General features: G+C 32.6%; 1 protein-coding gene across 2 annotated transcripts in view; it reads left to right on the top strand.

Moving 5' to 3' along the window:
* CadN (neural cadherin) overlaps positions 1 to 13,586 on the top strand; it is a 234,427-nt gene that overhangs the window by 156,019 nt on the left and 64,822 nt on the right. The window lies entirely within an intron of this gene.

The raw sequence follows: 13,586 nt of genomic DNA, 5'->3' as shown, positions 1-13,586 counted from the left end.
CGATCAATTCATTATTATCTGTTTAATTGTATCATCAACAAATTCTAAAAACGTGGATTGGATATAAAAATAGAATACTTAGAAAAGACGTCAAGCGCGAGATTATCTTTTAATAGAGAGATTGAAAATAAAAACTTTATAAAACCAATAAAAATAGAAATATCACAAACAACATTAAGATCGTGTTGGTCTTGAGCAAGCCGACCGTGATAATACGGTTTTACATTTAGCGTTTGTACAGTGGCCAGTGCCGCAACCGCATCATGCATATCGCAGACCGAGTTTTCATTTCCAACTCCTCGACGTTGTTCCTGCGACCGATGTTAGACAATCCAATTTTCTATTTCCAGACGAAAACTCTGACCCGATGTACAAGAACCATTTACTGGCACCGTTGACACACGGAAAGGTTCAATGTGCATTGTTTTCGTCCATACTCACTCGATAACATCTGACAGCACTGGCTATATGTGAATATGCACTGTGCTTGCTGCTCTATTATTTCACATGCTTTGATACCTTGGGGCATGCCAAAATACGTCTATGTTCAGATGCTCGAATGCAAGAAGATCAGCCGATGAATAGGGTCCAAATGCAATTCTTACAAACTTTATTTTGCAGATATGTGCTACTCACATAACACATTCAGGCTTTTTACCTAGATTTAAAATGATTTCAAACATAAATATAAAATGTCATCGTTTTTTTCGTTGCTACATTAATAAGCAGTATTTAAGGTAGACATTCGCTTTCTCGTTTCGGAGGTTGCCCTTTCTCATATGTTTGTTTGAATAAATAATAGCCAGTATAATCATATAGCACATAACAGTTATTAACTTAAATGTTATTTATATTTTCTTCTTCTTGTTATAAAGAATAGAACACAACCTTCTGACTGGCACCATAATAAAAAGGACATAAAATCAAGAAATGTTTACTATTTACAGACCCTTTATAATAAAATCAGAACCGTAAAAGTGAAGGGATGAAGTTAGAATAAGTATATCATTTAGAAGTCCGTCCACATTAGTTCCGGAGTCCGCTGCGGCTGGAGAATGTATCGACGGAAGGCCTCCATACATCACGTTTTATGTGTGACAAATAGTCTCCAGTTAGGTGAAATTGCTTTTCGATCCACTCTGACAAATAACGTCAGGTCAGTGACGCGACCTTAGATGTTTTCGTGAGAATCTCAATTTGCGTACAATCGGCGCGGATTTGGCTCGTTTTCTTTTGTGTATGCGTGAAACGCTCGTATCGTTCTTTTGTTTGCACTTCAAACTACTTACGGGAAGACGACAAATTATGTTTTCTTATTCAGAGAACAGAACCCTTTTTCTAAAGCCATAAAACCAACGCGTGACTTTTCTTCACAAGTTTTTATTTACCCTTAGGGGGCCCTCATATCAAAATCGGCATACTTGATAAATGATGTATTGCTTTTTGTACAGCATTTTTATTCAGAAAGGGTAAGGAATCAAATGTCTAAGATATTTCTTTGAATGCTTGCACCACTAACATTCAAGAATATCCTAATTGATTTTTTTCAGAAAATTGGAAAAGCGTCGTTGAACACCCGAAGCAGTTGTATTTTACAATGGTGGTTTCCTTGCTTACTGAGTTACAGTCGCTGCGTTGTCGCTGTTCTATTGTACTCGGTCCAAGTCTGGGATAATATACGAATCTTTTATTCAAGCGCCCTGGCCCCAAAGAAAAGCAAGAAATACACAAAGATGGACTCGGCTCTTATTGTATCACTTTCAATAGAAACTTCACGTTGCCATTATGTTTAACAATTACCATAGCATCTTGTTTATTAAAGTCAATACATTTAAGTAACAGCTCAATGTACAGTTATATTTAGGGCAACATTGCTTATGACTAATATACAATGACTGTCGTAGTGCGAAGTTTGATTTTCCACCAAAGTTCTTCGGAGTAAAGTTCGGCTAAAGTGACTTCGCCACTTCTTCATTGTGCCATCTCACTTAGAGTGACCAAAGCTGTTCATTTGTTCGATTTTTTATTTTTCATTCAAAGAAAATCGCTTTAGCGCAGTAAATATATTATTATTATCGATTAAATATGGACAGTGCATTTTTTTATTTTATAAGTATTCAATATAATCATTGAAATTAATCCTTTAGAAATAGATCTTTACAGCTAAATCAAGTTAATTATATTTAAAAGGTAAAGACAAATTCATAATTCAAAATAAAGAAACAAAAGGAGGGAAAAATCATTTCCAAGTATCGTTTGTTAAAAGAAACGATTATTCTGGATTATAATCGTTCTGGAGCTTTTATACTATGATAAATGATTTATATTAGTTCCGCGGAAATATACGGAGACAAAGAGTTATTAGAAATCCTCATAAAATATATAAACACTTATAAAACTATTAAAGCTATGTTCAAAGGATATTTTTTGTACAGACAATATATTTCTGCTTTTAATATAATACTTTTTATGCTCAATAAGATAAAGGTTAAAGTTTTTCTTATAGTCGTAGCTTTTACTCACGGCTATAACATTGATAATAGTGTTTAGTAAATTGTTTCTGTTGTCCCTTATTGCCTGCTTCGTATTCAGGTCCGCATGGAGAAAGGTTCCTGACTACAATAAAATTTTATCTATGTAGAAAAATGACTGATTCATTGTTTTCCGAGAAATATCGAACCTTATTGCGTTAGTAATAGATTAATAATTGGAACTGCCCGTGTAACAAATATGATATCTTATTAATTATATAATACACTGGAAGCAGCTTTATTAAAATAGTTGTCCTTGGACGGCGGAGATACTGAAGGACGCTCTTATTAATTTTCGCTGACTACGAACGTTTTGTAGCGTTAATAAATGGGTTAAGCCAACTAAAAGGTCGATGATAAAACAGACAAGTGTCATTTCTGTCCTCAAGAAACCCTGAACCGAGTCGCTGGCAATGTGGATGGCAGAAGTTTAATGAGCTGTATGCTTAACGGTAACCAACTTGCAAACTCCTATTTGCTGTATCGACTTACTTGGCTATACAATTAAATTCGTTAAGCGTTGTCGTTCTACGCTGTCTACATAATAGCTTTGTTAAATCAAGTTTACCTGCCTGTACATTTCAATTTATTCAACCGTTGTAGCAATACAAAATGAACAATTTTATCTTTCACGATTAGTACATTTGTTAGTTTATTTTTTACGAAACGTATTTAAAAGTTTACATATTAGAATATGTATTACTTGTATCTGTGCTATTTTGAATTATTGAACGAGTAATTTCATCCAAACCTCATCAATCATAAGCATTATCTAGCAATACCATATATATCTGTGATAGTATGATAAGCTGGTGTATGCATCTACCGTTACCTCTTAAGACTAATAGGCAATGCTCTCAGACAGTAATGGACCGTAAATAGTCGAAAAGAGGGCTATAATGTTTTAGTCTCAGAAAACATGGTAGCTTTAAAATGTCTTTCATTAATTAAAACTGAATATTGATAAAAACATTTAATTTAAATTCATAATCTTTATAATATAAGACTAAAAAAGAGGCTTTTTATTATTTAAATCTGGTTTAAACACAAAAGAACTAACAAAAATATACTCTCATTGCACAATTAAAAGTTTTAAAAAGCTTTGTGGTCTGTCTACGTCGCTTCGCTGGACTAAAACTATTATCTTAGTATTAGTAGAGATACTCTAATTAAAGACCTTTTCTCTGTTATGTATGGATGATACAAGTAATAGAGAGAACTATTCTGCTTTTATTCGCGGAAAAAGTAAATGAAATAACAATGAAGTTTTTGTTAGTTAGTAGACGATCAAATGAATGTAGCCATAACAAAGAAATTTGCATGAAATTTTGTATAGAGATATTTTGATACCCGAGAAAGGACATAGGCTACTTTTTACCCCGGGAAATAGGATAGGTTTTATCCCGGAAATCCCACGGGAACGGGAATTTTCTTTGACTGCGCGGACGAAGCCGCGGGCGGAAAGCTAGTAATAAATAAATTAAAAATAATCTATTTCAATTATGGAGTCTATTATAAGAGAATAGAAGCAGAAATGCCATTGCATACTCGTTGCGTAGGAACTCTCGGCATAGCTTAATAGCGCCTAATGAAATTATTATTCATGGCACGTCTCCACAATTATCTCCGTGTATCAACGTCCATCAATATTTCACGGCAGCTTATTAACCTGACACAATCCTATTTCATACGGCCGAAAAACTATTTCTACATGAATGTAAATGTTAAGTAGTTACAATATGAACATTTTCATTTGTGTAATTCCGCTATCCAGCGTTTGTGCTTAGATGCATTTAATTTTCACTAGTTTGTTTCGAAACGCAGCTTATACTGCAGCTTTATTTGCAGCCGTTTCACTTTGATTCTTATTTTATTTTGCATTTCTATTTGCATTATTTAATTCAGTTGTCAAGTTTGCTTTTTTCTTACTTATCTTATTTATTCATTGTCCTAATGGTACTTTTATAAAGGTTTCAATGAAAACAAGTGTATAAAATAAATGGAAACTCGAATAAATTCGATTCTTTATATAAAATCAGTCAATTAATTTTCATCAATAGGATGAAATTATATTTTGTATATAATTAAAATAGTTCCCGAGCTTTCAATTTAAGCGTATCAGATACAGTAATAGCCTTTAATCGTAATAATAATCACAATGTTGTGTGGCGTATGAATGTGGTATAAATACTTATCTCTAACATCGCTGTTGTGTAATGGGGAGTCGGAAATCGGAAGAGAGTTGGCGGCGACCCTCCTAACCCGACTTCCCTACTTTTAACACTTGGCAGGCTCCGAAGCGACGCTTCTTTGTTAGGATAAACTATGTTATCTTGGATGGACAGACTGCCCAAATTACATTGTGATGTGTATGAAAGCCACATATTTTATTTATGTTCACATTTTCAGTTTTAGATAAACTAAAATTTAGAAGTTACGTTGGCTACGTTACTTATAAACAGAGTTGATGGACGTGAATTATTATAACAATATTCTATTTATTATCTGGATAATAATTACTTCCGGGGATACATACTATTAAATATGAAGTACAATTACGTCAAGTATCGGGATGGTAAACGATCCATCGGATTATTCGTAGCATGAAGCATAATGCTCTTAGACGTCAAGAAGGCTTTGCTGAGTGGTTATTTAGTTCTCGATGTATCATCATTATTGCTTAAGCGTGTCGTCCGCTTATGAGCGTATATTGATATTTATAGCTTAAGCCGTAACTGCACTATAAACTTGAGGTTAGCGCCGATTAGTGGCGGACTGGCGGCGCGACGCCATGACGGAAGGCGTATAGGTACTTCAATTTTATGAAAGTACCATTTATTCAGAACATTTCCACACAATAGAACCGGAAAGTCTATACAGAACTAACTGTTTGCACAACACATAAAGCAAAAGTAAAAGAACTTGCGCAAACATATAAAATTTCTTTCGCAAATGGATGCATAGGTATTATAGCTATGTATTAGATAAATATTGATAATTTAAGTATAATATGAAAAAGATTTGCTTGTTTTCAAAGTAAATAAAGATTAAAGAAATAATAAAACAAGATGAAAAAACAATAACTTTTATTATTTTTTTGTAATACCTAGAGAAAATTATAATAGAATAAATTAGACTTTATTGCTCTCTACGAAAGTTTTTAAATCATATTTAATGGATCTAGATTCTAGTGTATACAAATACATATATTATATTGAAAAATCACTTTAAAAAGACGTTCAGAAGTGTAATACAAAATTGTTGGAAGATGCAAAAACTTTCTTGAGATTTATTAGTAGCCATTTAGAGTGCGCCCTCGTGACGGTGACTTATATACACTATTCAATCTACGACTATATTTTGAATGGCCTTTATGTTTAAATTTAAAATCCACAATATTCAAGTACACATTGAACCTAGGCATTGAACTGATTCAGACGTTTCTCGAAAGGGATTCAATTAGATATGTAACGGTGGTTAATTTGCGAGTGATTCGCGAGCGCAATAAATATAAATGAGTTTAAACATATTATCTATAGTCGACATCACGGGTTACATACGAAGTTAAGCACATTAATTAACAGGATCTTTATTTCGGATCTAGCTATATTTTTTCGTGTTTGCGCGTCCTGGACGGGCTGTTTGTATTACCTCCGTTTACGAAGTGTTGTTGATCTTGTTAATTAATCGTTTTGTATGCAAACTGGGACTCCGGAAAGTTTTCGTTAAAAAAATCCTAAAAATTGAAATGAGTCGGAAAATGGAGATGATTATCAAAAATAATTTGTTCTATACAATATTGCGTTAAAGGAAAGTTCGTTTATTTATTTTCTGTCTTAACCCAACAAGACCATTTGTTATTTAAATTTTTATACAAGAAATTAGATTCTTATTATTCCTTTGTTGAAATTTTCCTAGAATTGTTGGTACTAGTTGTTATTCTTTATTAAATTAATGAGGGAAAGCTTAACATCGATGCTTCCAACTGTAAATTATAAAAAAAAATGAATAAATATTCGAGTCATCCATCACAAAGACTCAGGCACAATATCAATAACCTTTACTTATTTTTAGATTTACAATTTAGGTAAAATGTACTTTAAAATAACGATTTGCGGTTCCTCCTTGTACTTGTATAAATTGCGGCGTAAATCGTCCTACGATTTAAAGCATGCACGAGAACTAATAATATAACTATTAACTAATAACTTGAACATTTAAGCATTGCAAATTGGAAAATGAGAAATGACGCTGTTAGAGCCTATTTGTTGTACCATCTGTCTGTCAGTAAAAATGAATATCGTTTGTAAAAATAACGACTAGGTAACAAGTGTTGTTCAAATTCAACTCGCAGATAAGAGTATTAAGAAGATATTGTCGTTTAAAGCGCTCTCGTACTTTTGTAGTAAACGAACTAACTCGAAGTGGACTTAGTTAAGGTGAAAATGTATTGGATTTTTGTCTAACGCTAAGAACTTGCTTGGCATTGATGCAATTTCTATTCACATAACCTGTGAGAGTATCTGCTTTTCAATCAACACTGAGTGTATAAAGTAATGACTTGACTTACATAAAATAATTGTTGTTGTAGTTGATTAATATACCATACTAGCAGTATTTGAGTAGGCTGGTACTTAGGTAGTTCAATAATTGAGAATGTATTAGATTTTAGACGAAATTAGGTAATGTAAAAAAGGAAAACCAATCTTTTCTCAATCTGTTAGTTAAAACCTTTATAAAACGTACATTTAACAAACAGAATAACTCCTTCACACATAAAAATTTAAATTCATCATTTTCATCAAAACTATTCAGTTTTCCAATATCACAGTCAAAACCAATTATTTGGATAGTTACGAGAAACTAGTATTTAACCGATTTGAAAGATTATATTTTGAACTAAATAAATTCATAAATTAATATAAACTTCTCAGTGTAATGGTTAAATCTCGCGTATTAATTCGAGAGACTACTGATCGGAAAGGTACAAATTAATGATTGCGCTACCGGTAATACTCCGACCCATCAATGTCTGGTTTTAATACAAGCTTCGGTCTCGCGAATTAAATTTTGCTTTTGATAACGTAATGATGAAAGATAATTAACTGTTATATTAAAACCAAATCAAGGTAAAACGAAAACAATGAATGCTCGAAATTGAATGTAGAATGAAAATATGAAAGAAAGAACACGAAAAAATATTGCCACATACTGAAACTGCCGATGCAGCTTACTGTTATTTATGTCACACCATTAAATATGTTACGACGTGCTTAAATTTAATACCACGAGAGGTTCCTCTATCTATTTCCTAGTTTATGCAGCTTTAATGCAAGTATTTTGTACGAATTTTTTGTGTATCAACACAACTTACCACAGAAAACTTGCGATTCTATAATATAAATGATTGTTTTCGAAGTCTTATCAGGATCCCCGGAGAAATTACTCATTAGCAAGTTTTACAAAAGTTTGCTATTGTATAGTTTATTTTTTGTGTTATGTTTTACTGTAATATCGTGAATTCAAACCTTTGCTCGTTTAGAGCTGTAATTTTCGTTTTACTTTTTCGTGCCGACTCAATATTCAAATCTAGAATTTATTTTTAGAAAAAACTTCTATTTGATTTCTGGTTGAACAATATTTGACGATACTAACTGCGCTTTTTACGCTAGACTAATTCTCTGGCGCTTACATTACTTTGTGCACAACGTGATCCAAGCCCTATACTAGATTTTGCTCCAATCTTTGCTCTGGTTTCTCAGAGTTATAGATGTGTTTTCTAGTATTTCTATGGACTTACTTAAAAAATACTTGTCATAGACTTCATTATCTTTAAAAAAATTACGATCTTGCGTCTTTGTGTTAAAACTCTTTTATTTTAATAAAGGATATCCCTTATTAAAATTCTTGCGATAAAACCGTAATGTTAGTATATTTCGATGAAATCTAAATTTCAACCCATAACCAACATCATAGATAAGTGACTATATTAGAAGTTTATTTGTTTATAACATGATGTTTTGGTATTTGAAAACGTTGCAGATCGTTTGGCACAGCGCTAGGCGGGGTTGTTGGGGCTAGGGGCGGGCTCGGCGACGCGGCAGTCGCTCCGCGTTCCGTCGCCGACCGCCCGGCTCTCGCGCTTCCCTCCGTACTTCTATTCCCTTCAATGTTAAACCTGTCGAAACTCACAAAAGTGAAATCTCATTTTCAGTGCTGTGCAGTTATACAATTAGTGTGTGGCATGTAAGTGGTATCGTAATCACAGTCGAGGCTTTAAGTGCGCCATGCGGTGAAAAACCGCTCTCTGGTGCTTGCACGCGCGGATATGGTGGACCCCTTGAAAATATTTTGGGTTTTGACGAACAGCACTTATTTAGGTAAAATTGCATAATTTATTCTTGGGAAACGTATGTATGTTATAATTATGTAAGTCGAATTTATGTCGCAAATCTTCTGCGAAGTTCTCGTATCTATATGTGTTATTTACGTCTGCTTTTACGACCCATTCCACACTCGATGTTAGACTTTCCCACAGTCCTCACCTCCCCCGTACTTTGTTCACAGGAAAACGGAATAAATTAATCTTTATAAACAGCTCTTACTCGTATAACAAATAGTGTATTTTTATCTAAGTAGAGAAAGTTATGCATTTTTTCTGAAATAAATATATAGTAACTTCTTGTTGTCGTCTTCTCTTTATATTTATTTATAATTACCATGCTTAATTTAAGATGTGAGTTGTGTTTTAAAATATACCAGTGGAAAAAAGAAAAAGTAGAACTAAATGTATTTTGTTTAACTTTAAAAACAAAGTATAATATTCTTCAAAGACAGTTTATATGTACAAATATACGTATCTTGGTTTCTGTATATATAATGAATTGCAGCCATTAAAGCTAATGTCCTACGCAACTGCCAAAAGTATTGTAACGAATGCTGAATATAAAACTCATACTTTGCCAATTTTTCTCGTTTCAGAGAGTTTTAGAGAGGCTTTCATTTTTAATTGACCAACTGTTATAAATAAGTAACTGCTGACGCTGGACTTAAAGCCATTTTCTTTTAAAAGTTTTATTTCATTTCTTTTTCCAAAATAACAATAAAAATTAAACAAAGTGATAAATATGAAATTTCCAATATTGCTTGCGTTAAATTGCTTTCAATTTGTGTACGTGAGTAAAATATTTTTCATCTTGTGTTTTACAAACGCGTGCCCTTCTCGAATAGGTAACTTGTTCAAAATAAATATGTTATTTATACTCTTATTAGTTTACAACGCAAATAGAAAGCTCTTAGGCATTATATCCGCAGGGATTTGAGTAGCTAATGATCTTTAAAGTAATTGAAGTGTTTATTACACACTTTTATTGTATGTCGTTAACATAAAGTGAAGATGAGACTCGTATTTCATGCAGTAGTCAATACTGATTAGCATAAATATATTTAGAATAAACATTCAAATGTTTTTATATAAACCTTTGTTATAATATCAATCAGAGCTTTTTCGAACAGGATAAAATAACATATTATGTACGAGTTTCTTGTTGGAAAAATATACATAATAATCATTCATATCCATTTTTCTGGTGATCCTTTATGCTATTGACGTAATACCACAGAATATATTATAATAGTAGTACCTACTATAATATGTATTACAACGAAAAAAATATATACCTAACAATGACGGATAATCGCTAAAATGAGATGGGTATTTAGATGTTTATTTAGCTTTGTCTATTTACAAAATATAAATCTATAGCAGTTCCATTGAAAATATAATTATTCGCATATCGTATAAGGAACTCCGGAAGCACTTTTGTTTAAAGTCACATGTATCATTGACATAAACTTTAGCATATATTAACTTGTAAGGAACTTTAAGAGATGTTACAAGCATCATACTTGTTTGTGTCAAAACTTTAATGGAGTATTTTGTGACTAGAGATCTCGCTTCACCACCGCTTTACGCGATATCTTGGCGATTGTCACAAGATATGAGCAGATACAAAGAAAGTACATTAACATCTGTAACATTATATAACAAGAATATAAAGTTTGTTATTTAATAAGGTCTATCGAATCTTACGATGCGTTTAGTTGCAGATATATTATACTCGTATATTGTGTCAAAAACATAATTCAATGGTTTGATAAATTGTGACCGTAATTACCTTTTAATTAATATAGTTCCGGGCATTTATGGTCTCTATTTTATTTTGAAATAATAAACATTGTTTTTTTACATAAATGTCAAAAAAATAATGAAGTTAAATACTTTACTTGGCTTTACTAAGCCTTTGTTATATTAAAATAAACGAATAAGTTATTGCAATTTCATATTAATATCTTATTTTTGTAAACATAAGAAAACACTATAGTAACAATTTGGCATCGCAACTTGGGAAAAAATTTAACTGAAATGAACAAGGCTTGAAAAGTATGGTAATTTCCGAAATAGAGCGAGCCTCTAAGGTATTCATGAAACTCTTGAAAAGTTTCAATAAAATCGGTCCGATGAATTCCACGTAATACCTGCTTAGAATCTCGTAAACATTGTCACATTTATATTTATGACATCTAAAGGATACAATTAAAACACGTATCGCATATAAATCGCTAAAATAAATCGTGTCAGATATTGGAAGTGTTCGTATAACGCTAGCGACTCTCTAGCGTATTGCATAGATAAAAGTAAAATATAGATACAAATCTGTTTTGCTGGAAAATGACAAATGCAATATCAATACAACTGTGACCGAGTGGATGCAATGTCGTGTCAGTGCAATAAGGGCGCACCTGGGGCCAGACAGATTGGCGACACGGCGTCCGCAGCGAGATACAGATGAGACAATAACTCAATCTGAGCTGTTGCACTCCGGCTGCCGTAACTGCGGCCGACATTCCGACACGACGATCCTCTTCATACAGCTTAGTTTACCTCCCTCGTGTCTTCGAAAACAACGTTCGTTCGCAACCTTCGACTAACATGATAGATTGCTCCGCTATCGAGTAATTCGTGAACAGAACCTACAGTCTCACACCATTTCTCATCTCGTCAGTCCCTCGATAGGAATCACGCGAAAGCTCTCGGGTCTTCTTTTATTCATTTCAGAGTAATCTTCGAAATCGGTGTGCGCGTTCCGAGTGCTTTATGAATAAATATTTTTAATAAAATGTGGATCGACACTCTCTTTTACACTGTCATTTAAATTTAAACACGTTTGCATTTCTCAAAAATGTTTTACATCGTAGTGAATTTTATCAGCTAACGATATTTTATGCAAAATAATATTTATTTGCTAGTGATTGCGTGCTGTTAAACTTCAAACTAAAGTGGAATAATAAATTATTATAATAATGAGAACATTTATGTTGTCGAGAAAGAAGGATTTCACAATAATCGATTTAGATTTTTCGGAGTTTGTCTACTTCTAAGTTTGTCGTAATATTTTATTCAATTCAGTGGTTTGTGGAAAAGGTATTTACGATATTAAAGTTGGAGTTTTTGGAATACACAAAATAACCGCCACCTTGAATTTGTATATTTACCATTTCCTTTGACTCTAGCTATTGGGTATTAAATAAAGATATTTACATTTACTCCTTTACGGCTGTTTTGATATAAAACAAGAATTTATTATATCGCTTTCTTTGGATGCTACTTTATCCCTTCTTCTGTAAGGCTTGAAAGTTTGTTTTCGTATGAGAAAAATCATTAATTAGACTTGAGCTGACCTTACAAACCTTTAAAATAAATTAGAGTGTACTATGGTATACTGACAGAGGTGTTAATAATGTTTTTATTATATAAATACGTAAACATACGAATGTTTAGTAAGTTTATTCAATAATACTTTTAATATCAAGAGCTTTCAGAGCGTCATCATTTCTCTGAGAAATAGAGCGAATAATGTTGTGTATGATAATTATATTTGCTAACCGTAAACAGAATATTCTGTAAACAAATTCCAAGCTTTCTGGTACATTAGTGGTTGGAAATTCTTCTCGTTATCGCAAACACAAAAATATATTTTGATGGCGAAAGCCATTTCCAGTTGCACTACACATAGATACGGCACTTCAACCACAGAGTAAAGTTACTTAGTCTAATTTATAGTTGTTCTAGCTTCTGTTGTTTATTATTTTGCCACTTCCACGCGGTCATCGCTTCTCGAACAATTATTTTCTATCCTGAGTATTGAAGAGAAATTTGTCTTATGTTTTGCTGAGAGTAAATAACACAACGTTTTAATATGCTCATAAAATTATTTATATAGAATTATAGAGATTTATTATATGCGAACCAAAGTGAATCAAATAGCATTTTAGTTCAATTGTGTAATGAAATAGAAACATTTGGTTTCCACTTGAAATTCGGAATGATTATATCGAACTATCCGCTATTTTTCCCGCATGTGAAGTGGTTGCGGTTTGGTTGGAAATTTGAACATTAAATTCAATTACACGTATTCCAAACTAAAGCATCAAGTGGTAGCTCTGAAATCATTATCACAGAAGAGGGTCAAGAGCGTCCATTGCACACAAATTCAGGGAGTTTATTTTTCATGACCGTTGTAGGTGACTACATGGCAACACTCGTGCTCGGGCCTGTTTATTTAATTCCCCGCTAACTAAACTGTTTAGGGTCGTATCCGTATTCCGTAAGTTGCCACAAACACAATTAAGGATACCTTTCCGATGTGATCTCTTTTGACCTTACCGTAAGCTGTATATTTTGTACTTAGTTTGAGTACAAATTGGATATTTAGTTAAAGTAATAAGGGAAATGTCTGGTCAGAACCCTCTTTAGTTACAATAAATGTTAGTATTACATAAAAAGGGTTATTTTAATTCTTGAAACATTTCTAACGATAATAAAATCGTTATATCTCAACCCGATCAAATATTTTATGAAATAACTAATAATTATAATAAAATAAAATTGTCGTTTCACAATACCTTAATGTTAAGAGTAGGTAATCTAAATTTAGAATAACGGGGAAATATTGAATGCTAAAATTAAATTAAAGTTTAATTTAATGGCTATTG

Source organism: Colias philodice, chromosome 2 (assembly GCF_061535455.1).
Source record: "Colias philodice isolate Cphi_HAF_F1 chromosome 2, ilColPhil1 Martin Lab GWU primary, whole genome shotgun sequence".
Taxonomy (NCBI): Eukaryota; Metazoa; Arthropoda; class Insecta; order Lepidoptera; family Pieridae; genus Colias; species Colias philodice.
The sequence above is the reverse complement of the archived record's forward strand: the minus strand, read 5'-3'. Positions and strand labels throughout refer to the sequence as shown.